Source organism: Salminus brasiliensis, chromosome 23 (genome assembly GCF_030463535.1).
Source record: "Salminus brasiliensis chromosome 23, fSalBra1.hap2, whole genome shotgun sequence".
In the NCBI taxonomy this organism is placed as follows: domain Eukaryota; kingdom Metazoa; phylum Chordata; class Actinopteri; order Characiformes; family Bryconidae; genus Salminus; species Salminus brasiliensis.
Genome location: NC_132900.1, coordinates 11,466,493 through 11,481,823, shown reverse-complemented (window position 1 = coordinate 11,481,823; position 15,331 = coordinate 11,466,493). Strand labels below are relative to the sequence as shown.

Genomic DNA, 15,331 nt, shown 5'->3' with positions numbered 1-15,331 from the left:
TCTAATCATATTGCGTGGAGCGCCATCATTGCACAGAACAAAGTTCCACTGCTCTACAGCTCAATGCTGGGAGACCTTTTACCCCTCTAACCCACACCTGGCATCAGGCATGGTGCCAATAGGTTCCAGTTTGTCAGCTCTGGAGAGTCCTATTCTATTGGTAATACAGGGACTAGACAAGCTGTGTGGACATATAATGAACACATTCAGCTAGTTTAACACACACAGCTTGTCTAGTTCCTGCAGAGAAGTATCGGCAATAAAATAGGACTCTCTGGAGCAGATAAACAGGAACCTATTAACACCATGCCCAATGCCACGTGTGGGCTAGAGGGGTGGAGAGTGTTCTCACTACTGACTCTTGTCACTGAATGCAATCATATCTTCACAGCAATGCTCCAAAATCTTTTATGATTGAGCAGGTGTCCCGATACTTTTGTCCATATAGTGTAGAAATTCCTCGTTCAGGGCGAGCCGAAGTGATTTGATCTTCTTCATCCAATAACAAACATTGCTAATTTCAATACAGTATTCATAATAAATTAACCATATTCCAAATGGCTCAATCACTGAACTTAGAAGTGGCTCCATTCAAATATTCAACTTTCCACTGATGATGAAATTAGTCCGTTCACAGTGAAATCGATTTTTTTTTTGCAGATTAATAAATCAGTTTTTAGGGCTAGCTGAAGTAATAAAAAAAAAAAAAGTTTTCTCGGATGCTTTAATAAACACTGCCTTCACCCATTCTATCTGACAGCACTTTAAATGCAGAAGCCTCCTCGGCACATCTGAATCAGCATGATATGTGAAAACCAAGCACCGGGCTTTCATCTCAATTTCGTAAAAGATCATAAAGCCAATGGTTGAGGAATATCATCCGATTAACCATCACATAGCCTGTGTAAGCGTGATCTTCAGAATCCGATAAACTGCACACCAAGCGGCTCGCTTGTTGTGGTTAGGAGGGGCTTGGTTGAAACAGCTGCCCTGCTCCAACGTGATGAATTGATAACTTCACAAGTTCACAAGCTGACTTTTGAGAAATAACCTTCAAGGGTTCAGCCTTTAGGGCTGGGGCACCATTGTCCTCTTTGATGCATTAGTAAAGGGTGCTCATTCCTTTGCATAATTCAGAATAAAAGGAACTGCATTCCAGACAGAATGCTTACTGTAGGTAGGAATGGATCCACTCAAAGGGCTTCACCTGCTACAAGGTGATGGAGTGAGTTCCTTCAAAATGACGGTGAATTTTGTGGATTAACCTTCAAGGATTCAGCTTTTAGGATTAGAAGAGGCAATATGTCCGTTGTGGTTCATTAACAAACATGGAATTCACCCATTCTAACTCAGGGCACTTAAAATTAGGTCAGCTCCCGTCAGTTATGATAAGCGAAAACCACTAGGCTTGCGACTCTCTTTAGAAAAGACCATTAAATCAGAAGTGTTGGACAGTTGGCTTATGCATGTTTAGGCCATAAAGGAATTTTCAATCTGGAGAGAGATTCCTGCCAAACTACTATGGTAGTACATGGGACTACAATGGGGAACATGTAGTCAGCACATTTGTTAAAGTAGCAGCCATGCTATGGTAACTGCATTAAAACAAGGTTAAAAAAGGTTGTCATGATACTGCAGGTTCATTTTAATACCAGTACTGAGTGTAGAAATACAATATTCAGCATTATACCCAAAAATGCACACTCCTCATTGGCCTCTATTTTACTGTAGGACATCTGAGGGTATCCGTTCCGTGTCTTTTACACATGGACTGGCTAACACAGCTATAGCTATCCATCAGCATAGGGCAAACGGCATGCCGAAGTCGTCACACACTCACGTCGAACCCTTGCTGAAAATATCAGCCTGGCCAGCTCAAGCTCCAAGGTTGACCAGCTTAGCTCTCTGCCATCATAGGGTAATGTTGATGATTTAGTTGGTCTACAAGCAGAACCAAGCTTGACAACCAGCATGACTGACCAGCTAGTTGACTTGCATGACCATCAGAATCAAGCTGGCTGACCAGATAACCAGCATCACCAAGCTAGACACCCAAGCATGAACTGGTTAAACAGCGAGCTAAGCAGCATAGGCTATGTTCTGGTCTGGATAACCTACTTTCAACCACCATCAAAGGCCAGCTTAGACTATCCAATATCAGCTACCAGCAAAGGAAGCTGGATTTCAGCTTCAGCAACTTCAGCAAGGACCTCTTTGAGCTAGTTTCAAGCAGACTTGTTCAAGTAGATCCCAACATTATTTGCCTCCTTGGCGTGGTTTGAGACGAGTGTGATTTATGCATGCAGATTATATTAAGCTAGTATTAGAAACTGTTGTATTTATTACAAGACGCTGTGCACCTCCTTTGTACTGTCCCCTTAGAAACACACTACCAACTGTGTAGTCACATGACTCCACCAAGTCCAGTCTGCAACATAAAAGTAACATGAAGCCAACTGGGCAACGCAAGCATTTTATATAATCCATTATTATTTGCAATCGAGTTAAAATGTTCAATTTATCGTGACACTGATTTGAGGCCATATTGCCCAGCCCAACTACCCCCTACCTACCTACCCAATCTAAATAACCAGTTTCAAATTAGAATGATAATTAATGACATTGAACAGGTAGCTAGTATGTGTTAACCCTGCGTTATATTATTATTATATCCAATATATATTATTATTATATATTATTATATATAAATGCATTTTGGCAATGACTTCTATGACTTTAGAGTCTTGAAAGATCTCCCAGCAGACAATTTCTTGCTGCAACTCTAACTCACTGACCCCCATTAGAACTATAAGTAATTAAAAAAATAAAAACCAATAGAAAAGCTCGGCAGTAGCAGAACAGACCATTTTTGGCCATTTTTGACCATTATTAGCCATTCTTGCTATAAAGATAGCTAACCAATAGCAACACTTGTATTCCAGTACACAGTTACATTTTTTAAGACTTAGAGCTCTGCAAATGTTCTGCAGATCTTGTGCAACCTAGCAAAAGGTGCTATGAATGCGCACAGAGCGTTAATACAGCAGGACTATTAACAGTACCAACAGTCAACATCATAGTCAACTGTTATCACAATGTTTTTGGCCCCAAAAGAGTGCTAATTCGCCCAGCCATCCAGAAAGCCAGCCACGGATTCCAAGGCTGAACGTGAAGAGTCTGACTTTTTAGAGGGGGATCCGGGCAGGTTCCGAGCGTAGCCCGTGGCCGTCTAGCTCCACTTCACTGCTCGAAACTGATGGACAGTGCTGAAAAGAGAAGAGGCGTCTCTTCTTCCCTGCTTTAGACTGGCTCGCTGCTTTTCTATTGGGATAAAAAAGGCCCTCTCTCCACGTTTCCTCCACATCGCCACTGTTTTTTCTCTTCTCTCATTTTTACCCTTTCACTCTCTTTCTCTCAGCTCTGTATTGAAACACTTTGGCCTTTTTGAACCCCACTGACTTCCAGCTTCATGGCCACGAATCCTATGGGCCAGGGAGAGAGAGAGAAAGAGAGAGAACAAAGGGAGGCAGCGCTGCTGAATAGAAGACTGAAGGCAGGGCGTCAGGGTAAAAACGTGCCGTTGTAGGTTTGCTTGAGCTGACACGACACCTTAGCTAAGGCTGAGACAGCTGAGGTACGTTTAGACAAACTGAAAGAACAGGCTGCCGCAGAGCAGCCTGCACACGGAGGACGTTTAACTATTAGACACGAATCTGTGTGCACTACTTAGCCTTACCCCTTTTTTTGTACAGAAATGATGGATTCCCTTATTACCTTGTCAAAGGCTGAATCCAGTACCGCAGGTTTAATCAGTATGAACAAGCCTCTTAAATTAATTAGTAACAGACTGAAAAAAAAAACGACAGGATCTTTGTCATGGATGCTTTGCCATTGCATTGACATCTGCCAACAATCTTCTACTTGATGTTCAGACCATTAAATGGGTTCCTATCTTCCCCTGCTTGCCAGTCCTGCAGATACTGAATAGAGCACTGCAGGATAAAATGAGCCTCTTAAAATATCCACTGACTCAAAATGGTACCCCAAAAACAGTCACAACTGAACATAGCATTTCTACATGAAAACAAGCACCAGCATCTAACGCCTGGACCAGCATATGAGCCCCTGTCTTCACATGCCTGTTATTCCTGGACAAAGGCCCAATCAATTACTGCAGTTTCAAATCAATGCAAACAAACCTCTTAAACTAATTACTTAAGTGGTATCCCAAGAACATGCTCATAGATGAAAATGGCACCTATGCACAAGAAAAAACTTTGTCTAATAGAAGACTATCACATAGATCCCTATTTTCACCTACTCGTCAGTCCTTGTAAAAGGCTGAATCCCAAACCCTCTTAACAAAAAAAACAGCAACACATGTGTGTGAATGGTATCAATCACAAGTTAAAGTCAATATGAGCGAGCCTCTTAAACCAATGACTCGAAATGGTACCCCCTAAGAAAGGGCAACATCCGAAAAGAAACCACAACCCATGAGCCCCATGATTTCAGGGCACAAATTAAATCAGTTACTGCAGTTTGGACTTAGCATTCTTGCAATAACCATTGACACAAATGGTCTCTGAAACAGGTGTCCTAGTAGAAAATGGAATTTACAGCTAAAAGCAAACATTTGACTGTAGTTTGGACCCTGTAATTAATTCATTACAGTAGGTTACAATCAATACGAACAACCAACCTTCTTACAATAACCATTAACTCAAAATGGTACCCCCTCAAAAGGGTCAATAAATTAATCTGAAAATACACCATTACATAGGCCACAACCTTTAACTGCATGCCATTCTCGGGTTACTTTAGAATAATGTCCTTTACAGGTTAAGACCCTGTAACCCGCACAACTACATTACTGTCAATTAACAATTTTATCGGCCCTACAATAGAACCCTGTGGTACTCCGAAAGGAAACCTTTGACTATGGCTTGGACAGTCGCATGTGATCTGTACCTGTATATGATGAATCCATTAGTGAAGATTAAAATCAATACAAACAAGCCTCTTGCAATAACCAATGACTTAATGGTACCTATAAAACAGTCCACTGTAAACACCATTTGCAGCAGAATACCTTTGCTCATGTCTCGGTTCATCACATACTCTATGCTGCATACCCTGTATAATGGCCCATATGATGAATCAATTACTAAAGATTAAATTCAATACAAACAAGAGTCTTACAATAACCAATGACTCAAATGGTACCCATAAAACAGTCATGGGGGTAAATGGCATTTACAGCTGAAAGCAAACCTTTGACTACAGCTTGGGCCATCACATGTGCTTATTATCCGTCTGTAGGTCCTGGTCAAATGTTGAATGCAGGACTGCATCTATAGGAACATCCAAATAACAAGCTCTGAGTTGTAAATGGTATTTACGGCTGATGGAAACCTCTGACTCTGGCTTGGACAGTCACCTGTGTTCTAGATCCAGTGCTACTGCATGAATACATTACTGTAGATTAAAACCAACCAATCTAACAACAACCAATGACTCAATGGTACCTGTAAAACGTCACTGATGTAAGTAGCATTCATCATCACCACCACATGTGCCATTGCATGTGCTTATCATCTTTCTATAGGCCCTGGTCCAAGGCTGAAGCCGGGACTGCATGAATGTTACAGAGTCTCATTTAAAAACCAATGACTGAAAATGGTACCTTCAAAAGTGTCCTGATTGTACATGGTATTTAGAGCTGAAAGCAAACTACTGACTATGGCTCAGTCTTTCACTGATGCTCTATGTCTGTAGACCTAGACTGTTCCACATCACACAAACAATCTTGACCATTGACTAAAAATGGTACCCCTACAACAGTAAGTGATCTAAATGGCAGTTAAATATTGAAGTAACCACTTGGACCATTACTCATTCATTCACCTGTCTTGTTCAATGGCTGAAATCAGTCCTGAACCTCTTAGAATAACCAATGACGGTCAGAAATGAAAGCCATGCTTCTGCAACTGTTTGGCCCATCACATTGGCATGCATGTCATTCTGGGGCAACTCAAGGGCTGAATCGGCTACTGCAGGTTCAAATCTATGTTGCATTGACGTTCCGACACCAACCATTGACTCAGAATGGTACCCCTGAACACAGCCACAGGAGAAAACTGCATTTACATCAGACTGAAAGAAAGCCTTTGTCTACTGACTGAACCATCAGGCTTTAGCCGCCTATCAGAGCTGAATCAGGGATGGTAGCCCCAAAGAAAACGCAGTCACAGATGAAAAAGGCATGGTCATCTACCAGCAAAACCTTTGTCTGACCATCACTGAGGCCCCTACCTTCACCTGCCCGTCTCTGCGGTGGCTAAATGAAGGGTACCCCAGTCTTCAGAGGCTTAACGTCCTGTGCGGATACTGGGATGTGATGTATGTTTTTTTTTACATAAGGCTACCGCACCGGAGCCTCGGCTATCACGTCCGTCAGAGAAAAACACAATAGCGCGCGATCCCCACTGCAGCCGTCCGTCCGTCCCTCGGTCCCTCCGTCCCGCTGCAGGACGGCACCGGCAAACCCGCAAAGCGGACAAGCCAAGCGGGGGTCGTCGAGCCCCAAAGAGAAATACGCACACGTCCACCGGACCCTCCCGCCACGCCAAGCCAAGCCGCTCACCTGCTCTCTCGGTGGGCTCCGGGGAAAGGGGGGTGGTCAGTCAGCGCGCTGCTGGTCAAAGCCAAACTCAGGGGTTCCGGTCAGTGCGTCCGCCGGTCGGGCATTTCTGCCTCAGCTCCTTCACTCCTTCACCGGGGGGCACTGCGGCGGCCAAAAGCCCCTCCACACACACCCTGCGAGTGCGTGCGTGTGTGTATGTGTGTGTGTGTGTGTGTGTGCGATAGAGAGAGGGGGAGATGATGGTAGGTGTGGCTGCGTAACGGTGCGGGTCCAAACAGAGAGCGGACTTCTCGAGCCTCGCTCGCGCAAGCAGAAAGCCGTTAGAGGCTTCGCACTGTGTGCATGTGTGTGTGTGTGTGTGTGAGAGAGAGAGAGAGAGAGAGAGAGAGAGACTGTGTGTGTGTGTGTCTGTGGAAGCAGAGCGGGCTCGGTCTGGTCTCCTCCGCCACATGAGCGGATCTGCCGTTCTGGCGGAGAGTGCGCTCACACACACACAGACACACACACACACACACACACACACACACACACACACAGAAATAAAGAGAGAGAGAGAGAGAGAGAGAGAGAGAGAGAGAGAGAGAGAGAGAGACTGAACCATAATGGTCTCTCTCTCTCTCTCTCTCTCTATATATATATATATATATATAAATATATATATATATACTATGTCCAAATGTTTGTGGACAACCCTTCTAATGAATACATTCTCTGTAGAGAAGCACTGATAATAGAATAGGACTCTCTGCAGCAGATCAACATGAACCTATTGGCACTATGCCTAATGCCAGGCGTGGGCTAGAGGGGTATAAGGCTCCCCGTGCATTGAGCTGTGGAGCAGTGGAGCTGTGTTCTCTGGAATGATGGTACTTTTGGGATGAGGTGGTGAGTTGGGGATGAGGTGGGCTTGTGATCATCCAACATTCTGATCTCACTAATGCTCTTGTGGCTGAATGTAATCAAATCCTGACAGAAATGTTCCAGAATGTAGTAGAAAGCTTTACCTGGACAGTAGAGACAGTTACTACAACAAAAGCAAGACAAACCCTAATAATAATAATACCCTTTATTTCGGAAGGCACAATTAATGGGCAGGTGTCCTAATACTTTTGTCCATGTAGTGTAGGTAGATAGAAACAAAGGCAGACAGATAGACAGGGAGAAAGACAGACAGGCAAAGTGATAGAGTGATAGATAGATATATAGAGACATAGATAGACATACAGACCACATGACACATCATATTTATCGGCCCTACAATAGAACCCTGTGGTACTCCACAAGATATCCTACATCAAACTGTTACCAACTAATTTACTCATTTTCCACATGAGGATTACTGAATAATAATCCTAGGGTTCAAAGGGTTAACATCTATAGGAAACTGGCATTTGTAACTAACCATTGACTCAAAATGGTAACCCTAAAACAGTATCAGTTGTAAATGGTACTTGTAGCTGAAAGGAAACCTTTGACTATGGCTTGGACAGTCGCATGTGATCTGTAGCTGTATATGATGAATCCATTAGTGAAGATTGAAATCAATACAAATAAGCCTCTTGCAATAACCAATGACTTAATGGTACCTATAAAACAGTCCACTGTAAACACCATTTGCAGCAGAAAACCTTTGCTCATGTCTCGGTTCATCACATACTCTATGCTGCATACCCTGTATAATGGCCCATATGATGAATCAATTACTAAAGATTAAATTCAATCACAGCAAAGTTAACAGTGGTAGAAACCATGTATGGAGTTCTGGGAGGAACCCTTAAACTGGAGCAGAACATTTAACTGAAAGTTTATGTGCTAACTGCACTGGTCAGTGTCAGTGGACTGACCGCATTAACCACTTGGTACAACTCTGCCTTTGCGTTTGACTTTATGTACATGGGGAATAAATAGGGAATTAATGTACGACTTATTATGAAAACAGAAAACAAAGCTCATACTGTGCTCCAGTGCCCCGTGCCATCTGGGTTTGGTGTGGGGTGGCACAGCATGCCATGGGCATATGGGACATGATACTACATCAGACACAACATGAGCGAGAGCCATTCCTACCAGCAGCTTTGTCTCGTCCTGACTCTGAACATGAACCCGGTGGACAAGCTTGCCCTTTGCTTAGGTCAAAAATCTAATTTGCACAGTTTTCCCCACTCAAGATACGTTTAGCGTTGGAAGTTTTTGCTTTTTAAGTTTCGCACTGAAGCTACTGATTATAGATTGTATTGGAAACTGCATGCCTCCTAAGCTCTTAAGCAATCTCAACCTTGTTACGAACAGCCATGGCATCGTCAGGTTTCGAACTTCCTGATGATCGGGTGAATCCTTAGCCATTTGTGTCATTTAGAAACCAGAGGCCCTTGAAATTGCTTCAGTTGCTGCACTGTGAAAATGTGGCATTTCAACTTGTCTGCCCAGACACAGTTTTACACGTCCATTTACAACCCAATGGTTTGGCTTTAGCATAAAGCACAGTGATGAAACACAATAACTTGATGAGCTGCTTTGATTGGCTGGTTTCCAGCACTGCGAGGACTCACAGGAGCCAGGTAATATAGCATAGTTTTTATCACTGCAACAACACCACTATAATTATCTTTTTATTATTATATATCCTGTCCTGCAGGCTGCAGTTAGCAAGATGAAGAAATGGTAAAGCCGGCTGGCTAGGGTTAGCTTTTAGCTTAGCACTTAGATACCTGCTCGCTTCCCCAGCTTTCGCTTCCTTGCTCCATGCTTTTAACTCCCCATCAGGCCTCAGACAAAGCCATGGTCACAAGGCCTGGGTAACGTAGCAGCCCCTTGCAGAGGTCGGAGGTGATGTGCTGCTCTCCTAAAAAACAATAGTAATAGCAAAGATTGTGTCAGAGTCAAACTGACTACTAGTCTCAACAACGCCATTCTCCTGAAGTAGTTCCACCCTGCCAGTTACAACTAGGGATAGCAAGGCTTTCGCCAGTGGGCTGGGACGTAAATAAAATGAGTCAAGACTCTTACATCACAGTTTTGGGGTTTTGGAATTGGCCTGTTTCACAGCTCTGTTTTGGTTATGCCAGTTTTTGTTTTTTCCAATGACGAGACAACAGTGTCTGAGGTTTGTGGTATGTCACTTCCATTACAATTCTTTTTGTTCCATTACAAATCTTTGCAATAACTATATAGGTCCTTTCAACTGCATCATATCATACACACAGGGCGGAGAAACTCGTCTTCTGTATCTCGCGCAACTGGTGGACGGTGTCCATCATCAGCCTCCCATCTGTAATTGTTAAATCCATGCATCTGTCTAAGTTTGGTGTGAAACTGACCAATGGACCCAGGATCAGGGCCAGATTAACTCTTTACACAGGGCTGTATGTTGCCTGAAGCCTCCAATATTGCCATACTATGTTGCATGTTTTTTTTAATACCCCCGATTTCAGAAGAAACAATGAATGCGCAGTGCGTAGTGTCCCAATACTTTTGTCCATTGTGCATGTGCAACTTCTTTTGCCAGTCAGTGCATAATGCACTGATCAGTCATAACATTAAAACATTGAAACAGCTCTGACCCGTTGAGGTATGGACTTCAGGTGACCACAGCCAGCATTAAGTTCTTCAGCTGTTTGTGCTTCAGTAGCTCACAGTCTAGCCTTCTCTCCCCAACCACATCAATGAGCCTTGGGTGCCCATGACCCCATGGCACATGGTTGTCCTTCTTTGGAGCTCTTAGGAGCCCTTCTTTGGTAGGTACTCACCACTGCATACCAGGAACAGCTCACAAGATCTGCCTGTTGCTTTGGAGATGCCCTGACCCAGTCGTCTAGCCATCCCAATTTGGCTCTTGTCTCAGATCTCGACACATCAACTTCAAGCGCTGACTGTTCACTTGCTGCCTAATATATAGATCCTAATCCTTGACACATGCCACTATTGCAGCTATTGCAGCTATTGTACACTTACCCAAACACGCTTACTTTCCTTTCTATAAGATTAGAAGAGTAGGTTCGCGCTACAAACCCACTTGTCATGGCAGTAGCCTCCAACATCTCCTCACCCAGGCAAACCAGCGTTGTCTTTTCTTGGAGCACTTCTGGGACGCTGCATACCAGGAACAGCCCACAAGATGCTTTGGAGATGCTTTGACCCAGTCGTCTAGCCATCACAATTTTGGCTTTTGTCTCTAAAACCTTTATTTATGCTTAAATATATATATATATATGCCACATTTACCCACATACCCACACCTTTTCTATTTCTTTGTTCACATAATAAAAAAAGTTCTATAGGTCAACACATTTAAGATGTTTTTACAGCACGGGCCATATAGGACTCCCCATTTCACATAAACATCCACACACATACAGAGCACAGTGAAGCCTGACTTAATCCAACGCAGACTATCCAGATGGACTCTCTCATGATTCAGTGTCAAGCTGTGGGAGATAAAATTTCAAGTCAAAGCTGATACATACCGTCATAAAGCACACCCCTCATGTGGTCCTAGCTGAACTACTCAACATGTGACAATGGCTCCGACCCAACAACCAGCAAAGCCTCCACTTCACCACACTATTATATATATCTATATATATATATATATATATATATATATATATAAAACCCAGCCATGTGACTGAATATCAAACCATGGTATTAACATACAGTGTGAGATTCCCTCAATTAAATTCAGTGCATGCGCATCTGGGACGCGAAAGCATTGAAGAAAGTTGTGCAGTTCATTCAAAACTCTTGAGGACAGAACAAAAAAAAAAAAAAAGAAAGAGAGAGAGAGAGAGAGAGAGAAGCTTTTTTGCAGGAAATGTGGTTGAAAAAAGACTGCCAGGATCAAAAGCTGAATTTACGAGGACTGAAACCACAGATCTTGTAACGCGCAGAGGGAAAGTGTGATCAGAGGAGAGGAAAAAAGAGCGAGCGAGGTAGAGAGCGAATGAGAGAATGCCCATGTGAATACTGTAATATTCCTGTCAGGCAGATCTTTTTAGACTGCTGCTGGGGAGATGGCATCAGGAAGAGATTACGGCTGATATTTTCAGCCCGAAAGGTGCAGCAGCAGTGGCAGTAGCAGCAGTGGCTCAGCTTCCATCTGAAGCAGGAATTAGTAGCAGATTCTAACATTTGACATCTACAAATTGGACCAAAGAGCGTCCTAACCAAAACCAAAAGGCCTGGGTGAGGAGATGTTGGAGGTTACAGCCATGACAAGTGGGTTCATAGCCCGAACCTACTCAATCTTATCGAAAGGAAATTTCGGTATTTTTAGTCTTAACATCTTTTTATATTATTATTAGTGTCATCCTGTATTATGCACTGATCAGCCAAAACATTAAGACCACTGACAGCCTCATTACAGTGGCTGTAGGATCTGTCAAGGATTGGGATCTATATATGTTGCTGATGTGTTGGATCAAATATGCGCCAGAACATCTCCAAAATTATCAGGCAGGTCTTGTGGAGCTTTTCTGGTATGCAATGGTCAGTACCTACAAAAGTACTCAATGGAAGGACAACCGATGAACTGGCGAAAGGGTCATAGGCACTCAATGCTCATTAATGTGGGTATGGAGAGAAGACCAGATTGCGAGCTTTTGAAGCACAAACTGCTGAAACTTGTGGAGCTGTTTCAAGGGCACGAGGGGGACCCACACAATATTAGGCAGGTGATTTTAATGTTATGGCTGCACTATATGGAAGTGCAAAAGTATTGGGACGCCTGCTCATTCACCTATTACCATTTTCCTTGCTACTGTTGCCAATGGCTTGCTCAAAAAAGGCTCAGACCCAGATCTCTAAAGCTGCTTTGTGTCAATATTAGTTGTAAAAAGCGCTATTATAATGTCTCTACTGTCCAGGGAAGGATTTCTACTAGATTGTGAAGCATTGCTGTGAAGATCTGATTGCATTCAGCAACAAAAAACTGCAATCTTGGCGGTATATTGGGTTATCAATCTCTCAAGGAGCTAAATCAGAAAAAATCATATTAAAATAATTATTCTAAGCTTCTTTTTAAATATAATAATGCTAAAAAATAACAAATAAATACATTTAAAGGCTACAGCATGACATGCTGACCCAATATCCACAACTCGTGTACAACTAAGGTACTGGAAGGCTTTTGCCTGGTTCGTTTTCCATCTCCAGCTGCTTCATGACATTTAACGGAGCTGTATGCAGTAAGAATCTCTATTTGCATGAAATCTAGCTTTACAAAAGCTCTACATTTTTAAAATATAACCTATAAATTCGTCCAGGTTGCTTTTTATATGTACAGCCACTCTTGGGGCCTCTGAGATGTTCAGTCATTAATGGAAGTGGGGTTGAAAATACGTGATCGCCATCTAGTGGTAGCAGTGAATAGTGCAGTGCTGACTGTTGTCACTACCACTATTTAAAAGTACGAAATATTACAATAACTTATTGTTCAGTAATAAAAAAATACAGTGAAGCAAAGTGTATTTAGCTATATTAAAAAAATTAAACCTCTAAAATGACTGTTATATTGGGGACATACAGCATATCGGAACTGCACTGTTTTGCAGTGGGTCTTAATGAATTGCATTGTTGTGATTAGAATGTTAGCTAGCCTGTGGCTACACTATAAGCCACAGGAATTTTTCCAAATATTGCGTTTTTATGTTTAATGCTGTAATAAACTGACGGTGTAAGCATTAACTTTGACGGGAGGCACTTTTTTTATCTCCTCAGTTCATTTGCTGTATCAAAACTGCTGTGAAATTCAGTGAAATTTGAGAATTGTTAAGACTTGCAGTTCCTCTCAGTTAGAGGGACATGGGATAGTTTGGGAACCCTGATAAAAAAAATAAATAAATACCCTGAAAGTGATAAAGTCCTGATTTCCAAAGATACTAAGTTAAAGATCAAACTTTCGAAGTTTGTTAAGCAAGATTACTTTATAACAAAAGAGGAAAAGGAACTGGAGCAAACATTTGGGCATAGTCTATGGTCAGTACTTCCTAACACCCCCTTTGGTAAGTGGTAGCTATTTATTTATTTATTTATTTATTGTAGCAACTAAGCATCTTTTACTTTTTGTTGAAGGGATTTCCCTCCACCAGTGAAATGGTCCCTGTGCCACTGGCTGCAGCACAAGCCCATAGCACGACCTGTCCACCCAGAGCTTAACAGTTGGGCAGGTGTTCTTCTAATCAAATTCTGCACCTCTTTTTTTTCCTCTAAATATCCCTTCGCTGGCTGTGGCAGAGCCGTCTTTTTTTATCAGGGGGAATCGGGGTGCTTCTGCATACGCAGAATGAAAGCCTGCAGCCTGCAGCCGATTTGCCAGGGACTGGACAGTACACCTTTGACTTTAATGGCCATTTAAATATGATAAGTTCAAATAGCGGATACAATAATGACCATTGTGTACCATATAATCATTCCTTTATTTATCAGTTACATTACAGCACATACATCCTTCAGCTAAGAAAAGGAAAAGTGAAGATAAAAACAAAACGGTCAATAAGCTTCTTACATCATAAGGGGAGACATGATTACATCCTTATACACACAGCTGCGAATAGAAAAGGAATAATACATCTACCATTTTAAATCACTGTTTTTTGTACTTTGCACTTCTTTTTTTTTTTATTCATCATCTTTATGTGTAGATTTACGGACATCATTTTTGACATTATTGCTTCTGAGCTGTGAAACAGAAATCAAGTCATTCATGAACGTCTCATACCTTAGAATCTGTATTCTAGGGTTTTCGTAACTTGCTATTATGTTCAAAACCTGTAAAATTCAAAGGCAATAAACTAGGCAAATCCAGTTATCAGTACGGACACATCTTTAACGAGGTCTCTGGTGGTGTCGGTCACTTCCATCTAAGAAACCATTATTCTGACCACTCCTCCCACCAAATGAGCTGGTTCCATTCTCCTGCCATCAGATTTAAAGGCGAAGCCCGAGATGTCCAAACCACGTGGTTAAAAACGCACACGCGGACATCTGGCCTCTTTAAGAACGGCTCGGGTTTAGACAAAAGCTCTTACGTTATAGCAAATATTACTTAACCTCTTAGAAAAATAGATCTGCAGGTTCATTGGAATATTCTTAGAACACAGTAAAGCATATCTAACATCCAGAGTGTTTTGCAAGAGGAGTTCATATTATAAATAGCTTAATATACAAACCTTTTTGCAATAAGAAATACCAAAAGGAGAAATTATATTTTACAAATTGGCAACGCAGGGTGTTTTTTTTTTTTTTTTTTTTCTTCTCTCTTCATGATCTGGCATGCATTTGTATTCAAAACAACCCTCAACAATCTATCTTGAAATCCACAGACAGGCCAACGTGGAAGTCAGAAGGAAGGATGGTCAGTAAGAAGCCCAGGCCAAAATGGCTAAAAGTCTCAGCACTGAGCCAGTGTAAAGAGTGTTGATCCGTATTACAGAGAGAGACAAAATGAGAGCGAGAGAGAGAGAATGATGAAAGTAAACGAAAAATTAAGCCAGAGAAGGATAAAATAAAAATAGCAAAAGAATGAAAGAAAAAAAGAAATAATGTGGCAAAAAAAGAGCGGACGCAAGAGAGGCTGAGAAATTGAGAAAGTAATTGTAAAAATTACAGAAAAGTAAAAAAAAAAAAAAAAAAAAAAAAAAAAAAAAAAAAAAAAAAAAAAAAAAAAAAAAAAAAAACACAAGGGTAGAA

At 41.9% G+C, this 15,331-nt stretch overlaps 1 protein-coding gene across 1 annotated transcript in view; it reads right to left on the bottom strand.

Annotated features, from left to right (window-relative positions):
• The window catches only part of sema6ba (sema domain, transmembrane domain (TM), and cytoplasmic domain, (semaphorin) 6Ba), a 200,409-nt gene extending 193,323 nt beyond the window's left edge, over positions 1–7,086 (bottom strand). Inside the window, exon 1 of the mRNA XM_072668471.1 lies at positions 6,647–7,086. The gene's annotated coding sequence lies outside the window, so the exon portion shown is untranslated. The remainder of the gene's footprint in view (positions 1–6,646) is intronic.
• Between the last annotated feature and the right edge of the window lie 8,245 nt (positions 7,087–15,331).